General features: G+C 45.1%; 1 protein-coding gene across 1 annotated transcript in view; it reads right to left on the bottom strand.

Annotated features, from left to right (window-relative positions):
* PAK1 (p21 (RAC1) activated kinase 1) overlaps nt 1-3,958 on the bottom strand; it is a 52,906-nt gene extending 48,948 nt beyond the window's left edge. The window contains exon 1 of the mRNA XM_063431486.1: nt 3,913-3,958. The gene's annotated coding sequence lies outside the window, so the exon portion shown is untranslated. The remainder of the gene's footprint in view (nt 1-3,912) is intronic.
* Between the last annotated feature and the right edge of the window lie 12,132 nt (nt 3,959-16,090).

Raw genomic sequence — 16,090 nt, 5'->3', positions numbered from 1 at the left:
ACTAGATTGAAATTAAAAAAGGATTAGATTTCATCTATTCACTGTGCTAGAATTGCTAGAAAATGTGCAGCTTTTTCATTATCAGTAAAAATATATGGATGTTTCCCTCATCTATCCATCAGAACAGAGATCAACGTCAATAACGGAGTGACAGGTCTGAGCAGGAGAATACTCTTACAGGTGGTTCTCCTGCTCTCCGCCACTGCAACTATTCTGCACGTGCAGTAGTTGCTATGCTGTGCTAAATTCATTTTATAGAATTATATTTATTTTTCCAGGTATGAGAAAAAATCTTTAAGAATAATCGGATAATAAAAATAGCAAAGGAATATATGTTGCATCACTCTCATCTGGTATGCCCCTAAACCAGATTTTATGTTGCCATCTCGGATTGATTTTTACCAATCTCAGTGATTTATTTTAAAGGATCACTATAGGGTCAGGAACACCAACATGTATTCCTGACCCTACAGTGTTAACACCACCATCTAGCCCCCCTGGGCCCCTCATGCCTCCATAAATATAGCAAAATCCTTACTCTACTCAAGCCTGAAGCTGTAACTGCATGCTGTTAGACTCAGAAAAACAAGCAGTCTGCTGACATCATCAGAAGTGGTGGCCTGATCCAATCACAGTGCTTCCCCATAGGATTAACTGAGACTGACAAAGAGGCAGATCAGGGGCAGAGCCAGCATGATTTAAACACAGCCCTGGCCAATCAGCATCTCCTCATAGAGATGAATTGAATCAATGAATCTCTATGAGGAACGTTCAGTGTCTGCATGCAGAGGGAAGAGACACTGAATGTTTGGATGCATTTTAGGCAGACATGACCCAGGAAGGGTCTCTAACAGCTATTGGAGGAGTGGCCAGTGAAGTTATCACTAGGCTGCAATGTAAACACTGCATTTTCTCTGAAAAAGAGAAAGTGGGGGATGCTTTTACTGAGACTATTAAGCCTCACACAGATCTTAGCGTTAAATCCCATTACTACGGTCACCCTGCTACAAACCTTCATACCTGTCAGTAGGGATAGTAAATTTCATCCTTACGGGAGATCACGTGGATTCAGTCCCACATTGTGCCTCTTCATCAAACCCCCTGTGATATTCTGTGTGCCTAGTTACAGACTGGGTTGGGGGTCGCCAATCATTTAATCTATAAATTACACAAATGCCAAAAGATGTCCAGACTTTATTTCTCAAAATGAAATGTGACCTCGAATATACAGAGAAACAAATACATATGTGGGAGAGAAGGAAGCATATTCTCCAATTAATACAGTAAAATAAGATTAAATTGACCTAATGTCAAACCATGCCACGGTCTCATCTTCTGCTAATAGAAACAGACATCCATTAAAAAGTATTATAAGATCCTGACACAACTAAGGTTACAGAAGTGATGTAGATGCACAAGGTTAATTACTTAAAAAAATATTTTAAAAATAAATAAATTTAAAAAAATAAGATAATTTTACCTAAAAGTTGCAATTTGACTTTTAACCCCTTAAGGACACATGACGTATGTGACACGTCATTATTCCATTTTATTCCAGAAGTTTGGTCCTTAAGGGGTTAATTCACTAAAATGATTTGTTTACCAAATAATTCCATTAGAAAATCCAGAAGGTTATAAAATAGGAAGACCAAGTATATGTTACAGACAGGTTCTACCTGCCCCCTTTATTCTCAGTCCCATCACGTACACAATAAATGCAATCAATGAACCTGCAAGCAATGCTGTTTAATGGCAATGAACATTAATAGCACCTATCTGTCAACAGTATCCAACAAACACCTTCTATTCAGCCGACTGAGATTAATAGGAGTTTTAGTCCAGCGTCTACTGTCCTAGCCCACAGAAGAAGAGGAGGATACCTGTGTAATACGCTGTATAGATAAACCCCAAAGAACCCATTGGGATATTATACGATCCTTTATTTTATGAGTTAATTTAAACGTCGTCTGATATTCTGTTATGATTTTGGTTTATGGAAGGGATGCGCACATGAACTACAATTCCTTTTATGCTCAGATTAGACTACCTGAGCAGCCTGGTGTATGGCTGTTGTAGTACCAATCATCAGACAACGGTTTGGCACACAGAGGGTTATCCTAAGGAAGTGCCTCTAGAAACTGAGATTTACTTCTGCCTAATTTTCTACCTGAATAGATTTACTGTAAAGAAACAAATCACTTTTCCCTGAAAAAAAAAATCTTGTTTGTTCTAATGCCAACTTCCTGAAAACACGAATTTATCTAGTAAAGGGTTAGCTCCAACGCTTTCATGTATAAAGATATCCATTTCCAGTCAAGTTATTTACAGGAAGTCTGTTATTACAGCAATAAGGGTAGGTTTATAGACAGAGCTGAGATCACACCTGCAGGCACTGAACACAGGTCTCCTGTAGACTGACACAGTGGGATAGATTGAAAAGATTACACACAGGCAGTGAGATCTATCAGAGGATAAGTTGTATCTATGCTACTCCTCCTGCACTTGTATATCTAGTTATATAAATAATAATAAATAATGCCAATGAGTGTCAAACATTCTAAACGGAATGTTATATTATATAAGAACAAACAGGTGTCTAATCCACACAATACATCCAATAATCATCATATTAAACACATTGTCTAAGCAGCTTAGCTCTGAACATGACATCCATGCTATAGGAAGCCAATCCTCTATATTATATCCATGTAATATATTATAAAACAGTGATATTAGAAACCAGCTAGCCTTTAGACACAAAACCCAAAATGAGAACAGCTGATCCCTGTACACACCACCCATATTGTATACAAAGACTGTATATTAGGAGTTGATCTTAGTACATGCCACCCATACTGTATATAAGGAGCTGATCCCTGTATATGACACCCATACTGTATATAAGGAGACATGATACCCATACTGTAGATAAGGAGCTGATCCCTGTATATGCCACCCATACTATATATAAGGAGACATGACACCCATATTGTATACAAGGAGACATGACACCCATACTGTATATAAGGAGCTGATCCCTGTATATGACACCCATACTGTATATAAGGAGCTGATCCCTGTGTATGACACCCATACTGTATATAAGGAGCTGATCCCTGTATATGCCACCCATACTGTATATAAGGAGCTGATCCCTGTATATGACACCCATACTGTATATAAGGAGCTGATCCCTGTGTATGACACCCATACTGTATATAAGGAGCTGATCCCTGTATATGACACCCATACTGTATATAAGGAGCTGATCCTGTATATGACACCCATACTGTATATAAGGAGCTGATCCCTGTATATGACACCCATACTGTATATAAGGAGCTGATCCTGTATATGACACCCATACTGTACATAAGGAGCTGATCCCTGTATATGACACCCATACTGTATATAAGGAGCTGATCCTGTATATGACACCCATACTGTATATAAGGAGCTGATCCCTGTATATGACACCCATACTGTAGATAAGGAGCAGATCCCTGTATATGACACCCATACTGTAGATAAGGAGCAGATCCCTGTATATGACACCCATACTGTATATAAGGAGCAGATCCCTGTATATGACACCCATACTGTATATAAGGAGCTGATCCCTGTGTATGACACCCATACTGTATATAAGGAGCTGATCCCTGTACATGACACCCATACTGTATATAAGGAGCTGATCCATGTATATGCACCCATACTGTATATAAGGAGCTGATCCCTGTACATGCCACCCATACTGTATATAAGGAGCTGATCCCTGTACATGCCACCCATACTGTATATAAGGAGCTGATCCCTGTATATGCCACCCAGACTGTATATTATACCAATGCATATCCATGTGTATGGCCAGTCACGCCATACCATACTGTGTGCCATGGCAGTCTGTCTCACCTCTCACGGTGCGGGCTGTGTCTCTTCCCCGGAGCTGTCCGTCCACTTAGCCACACTGAGTGCACAGAGCACAGAGAGCAGCCTGGCCACGCCCACCCACTGCTTCAACCTACCACCCTCATCGTCCACAACTAAACCCCGCCCCTCCATTGCACTTGTCCAATTACAGAAAAAAAATCATTCTAAAGCGTTCTAAGGAGTAATCTCCGCCCACAGAGATAGCTTCAACCAATCACGGCAGAGTCTAGAAGACACCTATGGCAGACCACGCCCTCTCCCCCCATTGATAATGAAACGCTGGGACACGCCCACATACCGAGCCCTGATCACGTGTCCCTCAGCACACGTGTGATAATTAACCCCGTCCATGCCGTGCAGGAGCCACTCATTAACCCTGTCAGTGCCAGCTCCTCTTATATATTGTAACATTGACTGCGGGATTCAACCAAAATGGGAATTTACAAAGATCACAGCTGTCACCTCAGAATTAATTTCACTGTAATCATCTCATTAACATTCTGACAGGAACTAGATTTTTATTAAATTAATTATATTGCCAAATACATGGCCATTATAATAATATTAATATGTAGAAAAAATAAAAGATTAAAAAAAAGAATCTTATTCCTCCCTTTATTATATGACAAGAATTAGATTTTTATAAAATTACTTATATTGCCATATACATGGCAGTAATAATAAAAATAATAATAATAATTTGTTGAAAAAAAACATTTAAAAAAAATAATCTTATTCCTACTGTGGTGGAATCTCGGTAAAAATAAATTTAGTAGGCCGAGATTACCACGTGGCATGTGTACGTGCATATGCTGACGTATCGATCAGTTGGTTGCACGAGGCAAGATACGATCAGTAGTGTACGGAGCATGTGCAAGAATACAGGATGTAGTATTCCCCCTCCTCCATTGTGCTGGACAAGCCATGCGGTCAAGCAGGAAGTTAATTCTTATTTGTGTTGATTGGTTAAGAGAATGTGCGGGTGGAGCTTAATATGGGAGGAGTTATGTGCCTATATAAGGAGCCTGCACTATTGTCCGGGGCTCAGAACTTGCTGTATTTTGGTGACGCTAGTCCCTCTGAGTCCCGATCGGTGATCCAATAAAGAATCTCTTCCTTCCTGAAGAAACCTGTGTCCATCTCTCTGTGCTTGGCTTCCGTCAGTTTCTCCGGTATCATTTGGTGCATTGGCCGGGAAGCTCATCGTTCAACGGTAGCTGAGAGGCAGAGGCGTGAGACGGTCTATCTTTGCCCACGTTCTCTACGGCTGCACCTCTGAACTTCTGCGTGGACCTCCCTTCGTCTCGGCGCCACTGGTCTGTTGTCCAGGAGATCATCGGCCTCTACGTGAGAAGTGCTGGGGTGTCCCCGTCGATGAGTGTGAACTCAGGTTCAGGAACGAGGAGGTAAGACAACTGCTGTTTTAGACGGCAGGACCCACTAGGGGTATACCGATTGTGCGGTAGGCCCAAAGGGGTTTGAATCTGTGTATCTGCCCCCTCTGTCGGAGGGAAGGAGCGAAGGCGCACCGCTCGATCGAACGCTCTTTAGTCAGACCGTTTGATTTTGTTAGTCAGGCGGGGCTCTGGTGTAAATAGCCCTAGCCGGACACCGGTGTCTTGTCTAGACTAGCGTTCTAGGGTGTATATTTTGTTCGCTAGGTCGGAGGGACCGGGAGACTAAGCGGCGTCTGTGTAAATTCGGTTCGCTAGCTCTCATCCTATCTGGGCTAAGTGGGAAGGCGTGTAAATTTGGAACCCACTAGACTTTTGATAGTGCGACTAAGAGGCGTCTGTGTAAATTCGGTCCTCTAGCTCGCTGTAACGGAGCTCCGTGTACCCCGACCGAGTACCCTCCGTTGATGGATGCTCCTAGCGCTCTCAGAGGACTCCAAGCACTGCAGACGACACCACAACCACCGCAGGCTCCACAACCGCCGTAGCTTAACTGGAGCCGCGCCGTCTTCCGTCCACCCTGGAATGAACCTTCAGCATTCAGGAACGTGTGGGGAAGATCTCTCCTCCTGGAGAGCGTATCCGGAACAAGCTCTTAAAAGAGCTAAGTGATTAAGAGCTCAGGGGAATATGCAGCGCATAGCAATCCCCAGTGTGATATAGCAGTTCCCTCCAATAACGAGACAAGGCTACGTATTGAGGGTCAGAAGAGGTCTGAGGACTGGAACACCCCGCCTGCTTTTTATTAGGATAAGGTACACACAGGACACTCCCAGGGGGAGGATGAAATTAACCAATAACAGCATAGTACAGCCCACAGGTTCCCTCCCCTCAGATAAACAGTTAAACCAATTATTACATACAATAAAAATACAGTTTTCACATACACACTGTAACTTTAAAACCATACATTCAATTTCAATAAAAGTTACATATTCAGACTCAGCATACATCAAACATAAATCCTTCCAAAAATCAGCCAAATCCCTCCAGTGGATCAAAAGTTAGCTGGAAGTCCTTTATGACCGACCGCAAGCACAATTTCCTGCCCAAAACAGTTCCATAGATTTGGCCTGTGCGGTCGGTCAATTTCATGCGAAAAAACGACTAAGTCCCATTTCGAACGGGACTTAGTCTCTGGAGCTGCAAGTTCAGTATGGGAGAAGGTAAGGGTCAGCGGTGTTCGGCAGAATGTGTAGCCGATTTTAGTTCCACAGAATCTTTAGCATACACCGCTGACCGCATTCGAGGAAACCAAGATGGCCGCCGCCACGTGCAATTGACCGGCAGTAACCTCACAGCCTGGGAGGTAAATTGCCTGCACACTTTAACTTCTGGGTGGTCTGCCTGTGTGGTACTTGGTTCAGTAAGCCCTATTTACTGAACCAAGTGGGAGAGAGCCAGGGGCAAGTTATTTTACCGGTCTGGGGACATAGTCTTAAAGGGGCATTGTTCAGCAAAGTCACAATATGTCCCCAGACGGTTCTTAAAGGGCCATACACACCCAATTAAAGTTAATACATTTTCAGGGGCACAATCTTCCAGGGGCCATAGTCATGAGGCAGGAGGCTGGCAAACATGCTTCTCCACAATCCAGGGAAGCAGGGCACTTTCTAATTTAAAGGGCCAGTTACAAATAGCGATTTGTAACACTCGCTATATATGGTGATTGGGCAGTGTGGCTAACCAAAACGTATGTAGATTGTTTTTAGGTAGTCCATTCAAGGTACTGGCCAATAGTTTAGTTGGGAATTGTAAATGTGATAAAGATTGTTTAGTAAAGTGTATATCTTGTTAGATAGCGCGAGCTCAGCCGTCTAGCGAGAGTGTTAATAGTGTGTTGCTGTATTATAGTGCACGGTACCATAACCCTGTATATTTACTGACACTGTATATAAGTACTAATCATTGTCGTCCATTGCATGTTTAACACCATAACCACTAATAATTGTATTGTGACCTTAACTTGTGCTTTGACCTATGCTAACCGTACTGTAACCGCTATTTGTAAAAGACGATGTTACTGGGTGTGTTATAGACGGGTAATTCGTATATAGAGAATTATAGCGTGGGTGACTGTATAGTTACGCCAAAGGGCATAATATTGATTATCTAGTGACTGGTGTAACAGCTGTGTGTGTACGGGAATTCCCTGAGTGTTTATTGTGTTATTGTGTACGTTTCACTTGGTAACCGTACCACGTGGTGCTGTTGCCAGAGGAAACGGGTGTGACTGTTGAATAGTACGCGTGTATAGTATTCGTTGTCGACGACGTTCCATTGTTAAGTATGGGTGCGTCGCAGTCAACGATTCCGGATCCCTTAGGTTGTATGGTGAAGAATTTTAAAAAGGGATTCAAGACATGTGATTTTGGGGTTAAAATGTCTCCTGTACGTTTGGTCACTTTGTGTACTAGGGAGTGGCCCACTTTGGTTGCGGCATGGCCGCCACGTGGCAGTTTGGATCCAACTCTGGTACAGCGCTTACACGTGGCTGTATCAGGTAGGCCTGAACTTTACGGCCAGTTTCCTTATATTGATTGTTGGAGACAGGCCGTAAATGACTCGCCAAAATGGCTCCGGACATGCCACGAGGAGCAATGTCGCCTCATGGTAGCTAGGACTTGTTCGTCCACTAGGACTGGTGTTAGGCCCATTTTGGACACGCCCCCTGAGTCCGAGATCCCTTTGCCGCCCCCTTACTTTCCGTTAAGAAGAAGTGACGCAAATGCAGGAAGTCCTGCAACCCTCCCCTCATTACCCCCATCCACTTCCGCTTCCTCCTCCAGTACAGGATCCACCCCCCCTCGTACTAAATCTCCCCTTCCGGAATCAGAACCAACCCCCATTAAAAACGAATATCCTGATTTGGCGCCACTTCAGACTTCCGGTCAAGCTTCATCTAGCTCGGCTCGAAGTGTTTTATTTACAACCTTTTCCCAAAACCAAGCTCCCACATCCCCATACCCTATTTCTCCCCGACTGGAACCTATGACTGACGCCCCTCCACGTAGCCCCATACAGACCCGACAGTTGACCGGTGCCCAACAATTAAAACACTATCAGATGCCTCTTCGTCTGAATCCTGGGTCAGCCTATATCGATGCCGCAGGCCAAATGGCACATGCTGACCCAGTCTTTGTATATGTCCCATTCACGACAACCGATCTCTTAAATTGGAAGACCCACAATTCCTCGTATACTGAGAAACCACAAGCTATGACTGATCTGTTCACCTCAATAGTACAGACACATAACCCGACATGGGCTGATTGCCAGCAGTTATTAATGACTTTATTCAACAATGAGGAAAGGACAAGGATTAACCAAGCGGCCATTAAAGCACTAGAGGATAAAGCCCGTACTTTAAACCAAGCCAATCCATCAGCATGGGCCGCAACACATTATCCCAACACCGATCCCGATTGGAATGTAAATGGTGCTGATATGGTTCAACTCAGAGCCTATAGAGACGCTATAATTGCTGGCATGAAAGCCGGAGGAAAGAAAGCTATTAACATGTCAAAGACAGTTGAGGTGATTCAGAAAAGTGATGAAGCGCCCAGTGTCTTTTATGACCGATTATTGGAGGCATACCGCTTGTATACCCCCTTTAATCCGGAAGACGCAGACAATTCCCGAATGGTGAACTCCGCCTTTGTCAGCCAAGCTTACGGAGATATTAAGCGCAAGCTACAAAAGTTAGAAGGGTTTGCAGGTATGTCAATCACCCAACTAATGGAGGTAGCGAATAAGGTTTATATGAATAGGGAAACAGAAAGTAAGAAAGAGGAAGAGCGCAAGATGCGTAAAAAGGCTGATATGCTAGCGGTAGCGATCGCAGGCGTAGATAGACGGGGCCCAGATAGAGGCGATAGTAGATGGAATGAGGAACCTCTAAGTAGAAATCAGTGCGCATACTGTAGGGAAGAAGGGCATTGGAGAAATGAGTGTCCTCGAAGAGAACAGTGTGAGAGAGACAGACCTAGGACAGGTTACGGAAACTTTAGAGGCAGAGCGAGAGGTAGAGGAGGCCCCGGAGGGAGTAATGGTAATAGAGGGAGTAATGGGAACAGAGGAAGTGTTAGGGAAGACAGGTATATTCCAGCAGCGCAAAGGTCCCGCGATAGAGAAGGTAGGGACTTTGTGGGATTGGCTGACACGGTCATGGAGGACTATTGATACCGACCGGGCTCCATCCCCCTTGGTCGAGCGGAGCCTATGGTCGATGTATCAATAGGGGGAAAAAGGAGTGCGTTCATGATCGACACTGGTGCTGAACATTCAGTGGTGACTAATCTAGTTGCTCCTCCATCTGGAAGGACTATTACTGTGATAGGAGCAACTGGAAGAAGTGCTGAAAAACCGGTTCTTAAAAGTCGACTCTGTTCATTGGGAGGCCACGTAGTAAGACATCAATTCCTTTATATGCCTGAATGTCCAGTCCAATTGCTGGGACGTGATATGCTATCAAAATTACAAGCGCAGATTACGTTCCTACCAAATGGAACAACATCCTTAAAGTTTAATGGACCTTCAGGTATCATGACATTATCCGTACCAAAGGAAGAAGAGTGGCGACTTTATACATTGTTGACTAGCCAAAACCCTAGGAGTGATGAGACATTATTTAACATACCAGGAGTTTGGGCAGAGAACAACCCACCAGGACTGGCCCGCAATATTCCACCTATAAAAATTGAACTAAAACTTGGGGTTTATCCAGTGAGCCTAAGACAATACCACATCCCGCAGAAGGCTAAGAAGAACATCCAATCCTATCTGGATAAGTTCATACGGTATGGTATCCTAAAATTCTGTACTTCCCCCTGGAACACCCCATTGCTGCCTGTTCAAAAGCCCGGTACAGATGAGTATCGACCTGTGCAGGACTTGAGAGCAGTCAATGATGCGGTTGTTAGTATACATCCAGTTGTACCCAATCCATATAACCTGCTTGCTTTAATTCCGGGCGGGGCTACCTACTTTACAGTCTTAGATCTCAAAGATGCCTTCTTTTGCCTCCGAATTGCCGCAGAAAGTCAATGTATTTTCGCTTTCCAATGGGAGAACGCTGTAACGGGCTCAAAACGCCAGATGACTTGGACAAGACTGCCCCAAGGGTTTAAAAATTCACCTACCCTATTTGGTTCAGCCCTAAGTCAAGATCTACTGGATTTCGAGTCCATCCCAGGAGAGTGTGTATTGTTACAATATGTAGATGACTTGTTGATAGCAGCAGTTACAAAAGAAATCTGTCAGCAAGCAACGCACGATCTACTACACATTCTCTGGAAGGCAGGATACAAGGTGTCTAGAAAGAAGGCTCAGTTGTGTTTGCCAACTGTCAAATATCTGGGATTCCATATCTCTGAAGGTCAAAGAATTATGGGGCCAGAGAGAAAAGAAGCTGTCTGCCAAATACCAATACCCAAGAATAGAAGACAAGTGCGAGAATTCTTGGGGGCAGCAGGCTTCTGTAGGATATGGATTCCCAGCTACGCGATACTGGCAAAACCTCTGTACGCAGCTATCAAAGGTACAGAGCACGACCCCTTCTTATGGACCCAAGAACAGCAAACGGCATTTGAAGATGTGAAGAAGGCTTTGATGAGTGCCCCAGCATTAGGTCTACCTGATCACACACGACCATTCTACCTGTATGTACACGAGCAAAGAAGAATGGCTGTGGGAGTATTGACACAGTACTTGGGATCATGGCAAAGACCTGTTGCCTACATGTCTAAGCAATTGGATGCAGTGGCCAGCGGACTTCCACCTTGTCTAAGAGCCGTAGCTGCAGCCGCCCTGCTAGTAGCTGAAGCCGATAAACTCACTCTGGGTCAAGAACTTTATGTACGAGTCCCACATGCAGTACAGACGTTGTTGGATTACAAAGGAAATCATTGGTTTAGTAACAGCCGTATGACCAAGTATCAAGCAATGTTGTGTGAAAACCCAAGAGTGCATTTAGAGACTGTAAACACCTTAAATCCAGCTACCCTTTTGCCACAACCTACTGAAAGTCAACATGATTGTTTGGAAGTAATGGATGAAGTATTCTCAAGTAGACCAGATCTTCGTGATTTTCCCATCCAGAACCCCGATGTTCAATATTATACCGACGGCAGTAGTTATGTGAAAGAAGGGATCCGCTATGCAGGATATGCAGTGACAACAATAGACAAGGTGATAGAAGCTCGGCCACTGGCGAAAGGAACATCAGCACAAAAGGCAGAATTGATAGCACTGACACGAGCGTTACAATTGGCTGAAGGTTTAAGAGTAAACATCTACACGGACTCCAAATATGCGTTTTTAACCACTCATGCCCACGGAGCTTTGTATAAAGAAAGAGGACTACTGAATTCAGAAGGCAAAGAAATCAAATACGCAGCTGAAATCTTACAACTATTGGAAGCAGTGTGGGAGCCGAAAGAAGTCGGTATCATACATTGTCGAGCGCATCTGAGAGGAGATGGTGATGTAACTAAGGGAAATCGGATGGCAGATAGTGCAGCTAAGCGTGCTGCTGAATCAGGAAGACAGGAGTATGTGGGGCATATAGCTGCTCTTATACCAACTCCACTGTCCCAATGGACTCCAGTTTATACAGCTCAAGAAGAGGAGTGGTTAAAGACTGAACCAGGAAAGTATTTGGAGAACAAGTGGTATCAGCTAGAAGATGGAAGAATAGTCATACCAGCATCACTAGCGGTAGAAATTGTCCAAAATTATCATAACGGGACACATTCTGGGAGAGACAGTACTGAAGAATCTCTCAGAAAACATTTCTACATACCAAGATTGTCCAACTTGACTCAGGCCATTGTACGAAGATGTGTAACGTGTGCTAAAAATAATGCAAGACAAGGACCAGTAAAGCCACCAGGAGTCCAGTTTATGGGGGGACTCCCCATGTCCGATCTACAAATAGACTTTACAGTGATGCCTAAATCGGGTGGACATCGTTACCTGCTGGTAATTGTGTGCACCTATTCAGGCTGGGTAGAAGCATGTCCTACTCGTACAGAGAAAGCAGGAAAAGTTGTGAGATTCCTGCTACGAGAAATAATACCCCGATATGGACTACCCTGTTCTATAGGATCGGACAATGGTCCAGCTTTTGTTCATCAGTGCCTACAACAACTGACTCATATGCTTGGTATAAAGTGGAGGCTTCATACTGCATATAGACCCCAGAGCTCTGGTAAGGTAGAGAGAATGAATAGAACTATTAAGAACCAGTTGGCTAAAATGTGTCAGGAAACCCAACTTAAGTGGAACGTTCTTTTACCCATAGCTCTATTGCGAATCCGCAGTACCCCTACCAGAAGGATGGGCCTCTCTCCTTTTGAAATCATGTATGGGCGACCACCTCCCGTACTTGGTAACTTAAGGGGGGATTTGAGTCAGTTGGGAGAAGGAATTACCCGGCAGCAGGTTGTAGAGTTGGGTAAGACTATGGAGGAGGTACAGAAATGGGTACAAGATAGATTACCTGTGAATATTTATCCCCCTGTTCATAGTTATCATCCAGGAGATCAAGTGTGGATTAAAGAGTGGAATAATGTACCGTTAGGGCCCAAGTGGAGAGGTCCTTATGTTGTTCTTTTGTCTACCCCTACAGCGATAAAAGTAGCCGAAGTGACTCCGTGGATACATCACTCCAGGGTTAAACCAGCAGCAGTCGATTCTTGGCAAGTTACAGCAGATCCAGAGAATCCCTGCAAGATCCGGTTAAAACGCACTACTCAGTCGGAGTAACGAGGAACTATTGTGGATTACAAATTTTATTATTTTTGGGATTTGGTGCGTGAGTGAGAAGGCCATAATAAAGCCTGTCCGCCCACCGACGTATAGTTTATAAGCCAGGGAAAGTCTCGAAGGGACTCCTGTGAAGACGAGCAGAACTCCATTCCCTGCAGCCCTTACATCCTGGAAGCTGAGGTGCCTTCGCACGGACGAAGACTGAGGATGATGGCGAAAGATGTGTTTTTGATAGTGTTTATTTATATGTGTTTTTATATTCAGGAAGGTAGAGGTACCGACACTCCTAGCTGTGAGGTATGCATTAAGACTACGAGAACAGGTAACCATATTTCCCAAACCCTAATTTGGCATTCACAATACGAGTGTAAAGGAGATGTATCGAGATGTAGATACCTAAATATAGACTATAGTGTGTGCCATTTAGGAGTAGGAGAACCTAAGTGCTTCAGTCCGGAGTATCAACCTCGTACAATTTGGTTGACTCTCAGGAATGGAGATCCTCAGGGGACCCTAATTAATAAGACGGTGTTAGAATCCGTACATTCTTCGGGTGTTCTGCTATTTGATGCGTGTAAAGCGATATCGAGTGGTAGAAAGCCGTGGAATGTATGTGGGGATCTTAGATGGGACAGGACGTATGGGTCTAATGATAAATATATTTGTCCCAGTAGCAAAAATAAATATGTGAGTCCTAGATGCCCAAATAAAGACTATAACTTCTGCCCATATTGGTCTTGTGTGGGGTGGGCGACTTGGGGACAGACAGTAGACAAAGACATGATAGTGACTAAGTTGCCGACTAGCCCATATTGTAAGTCTATGGAATGTAATCCCATCCATATACTTATAAATAACCCCGATAAGTTCTTAGACAAATATGGCAATTTATTTGGGTTTCAAATATACGGGACGGGTTTAGATCCTGGGACAGTATTGTTCATAGGGATAGAGACTGATACGGTATCCTCCCAAACTCATCAAGTATACCATTCCTTTTATGAAGAGATGAGTATAGATAATAAGATCCCCCATAATGCTAAAAACCTGTTCATTGACTTAGCTGAAAGTATTGCCGATAGTCTTAATGTTACCAACTGCTATGTGTGTGGAGGTACTAACATGGGAGACCAATGGCCTTGTGAAGCAAAGGAGGTAATGTCCGGTTCTGAGGCAGTTGACCAACTAATATCTACACAAGCAGGGCCGGCGCTACCTGTAAGGCGGACTAGGCAGCCGCCTAGGGCGCCCCTTGGGAAGGGGCGCCGCCAGGAGCGCCGGCCCCCCTAATGCTGCAGCCGCCCGAGCGCTCTGTAGAGAGCCTCAGGCGGCTGCAGCTTTGCCCGGGCTGGTGCGTCCATGAGGGCGCACCGCCCGGGCACAGCATGAGGAGAGGGAGGGGGCTGACAGGAGGGAAGCGCTCAGCGCTCCCTCCTGTCACTCCCTCTCTGTAGCGTGACCGAGCGCAGTATAGTCCGCCGGTACAGGAGCATCTGTCTCCTGTACTCGGACGGACTAACAGGAAGTGAACACTAGTGTTCACTTCCTGTCAGTCCGCCGGGTACAGGAAACAATAGCTCCCTGTACCCGCGGACCATGATACAGAGCTCGGCCACGCTACTATAGAGGTAGGGGAGGGTGGGGGGAATAAATAGAGAGGGGGGGGGAGATAAATAAATGGAGAGGGAGGGGAGGAGGAGAAATCAATGAAGAGGGAGGGGGGGAGAAATAAATGGAGAGGGGGGGGAGGAGAAATAAATGGAGAGGGAGGGGAGGAGGAGAAATCAATGAAGAGGGGGGGGGAGAGATAAATGGACAGGGAAGGGGGAGAAATAAATGGACAGGGAGGGGGAGAAATAAATGGACAGGGAGGGGAGGAGGAGAAATCAATGAAGAGGGAGGGGGGGGAGAAATAAATGGACAGGGAGGGGGGAGAAATAAATGGACAGGGAGGGGGGAGAAATAAATGGACAGGGAGGGGGGGAAATAAATGGACAGGGAGGGGGGGAAATAAATGGACAGGGGGGGGGATAAATGGACAGGGAGGGGGGGAGGACAGGGAGGGGGGAATAAATGGACAGGCAGGGTGGGGGGAATAAATGGACAGACAGGGAGGGGGGAATAAATGGACAGACAGGGAAGGGGGAATAAATGGACAGGGAGGGGGGGGATAAATGGACAGGGGGGGGAAATAAATGGACAGGGAGGGGGGGAAATAAATGGACAGGGAGGGGGGGAAATAAATGGACAGGGAGGGGGTAAATAAATGGACAGGGAGGGGGAGGGAATAAATGGACAGGAGGGGGAGGGAATAAATGGACAGGGAGGGGGGGGATAAATGGACGGGGGGGATAAATGGACAGGGAGGGGGGGGAAATGGACAGGCAGGGTGGGGGAATAAATGGACAGGCAGGGTGGGGGGAATAAATTGAAAGGGGGGGGGGATAAATTGACAGGGAGGGGAATTGATGGGATTAGGAGGGGGAATGAGAGTGGGGAGGGGAGAAGAGAGTGACAACGGGGGAGACGAGAGTGACAAGGGAGGGGGAGAAGAGAGGGACACGCAGGGGAGAAGAGAGGGACAAGGGGGGTTGAGAAGAGAGTGACGAGGGAGGGAGAGGGGGAGAAGAGAGTGACAAGGGAGGGGGGAGAGATTGACATCCATCACACACACACAATGCACCCCTTGCACACAGAAAAACACACAATGCATTACACACAGACACACACACACAAGCAATTCAACCCTTACACACAATGCATCCCTTACACACACAGAAACACACAATGCATTCCTTACACACACTCAATGCACCCCTTACAGACGCACACACTGCATCCCGTACATACACAGAAACACTCATTGCAGCCCTTACACATACAAACACAGATTCACACAATGCATTCCTTACACACATATCAGGACATCCCCTACT

Source organism: Pelobates fuscus, chromosome 1, assembly GCF_036172605.1.
Source record: "Pelobates fuscus isolate aPelFus1 chromosome 1, aPelFus1.pri, whole genome shotgun sequence".
Taxonomy (NCBI): Eukaryota; Metazoa; Chordata; class Amphibia; order Anura; family Pelobatidae; genus Pelobates; species Pelobates fuscus.
The sequence above is the reverse complement of the archived record's forward strand: the minus strand, read 5'-3'. Positions and strand labels throughout refer to the sequence as shown.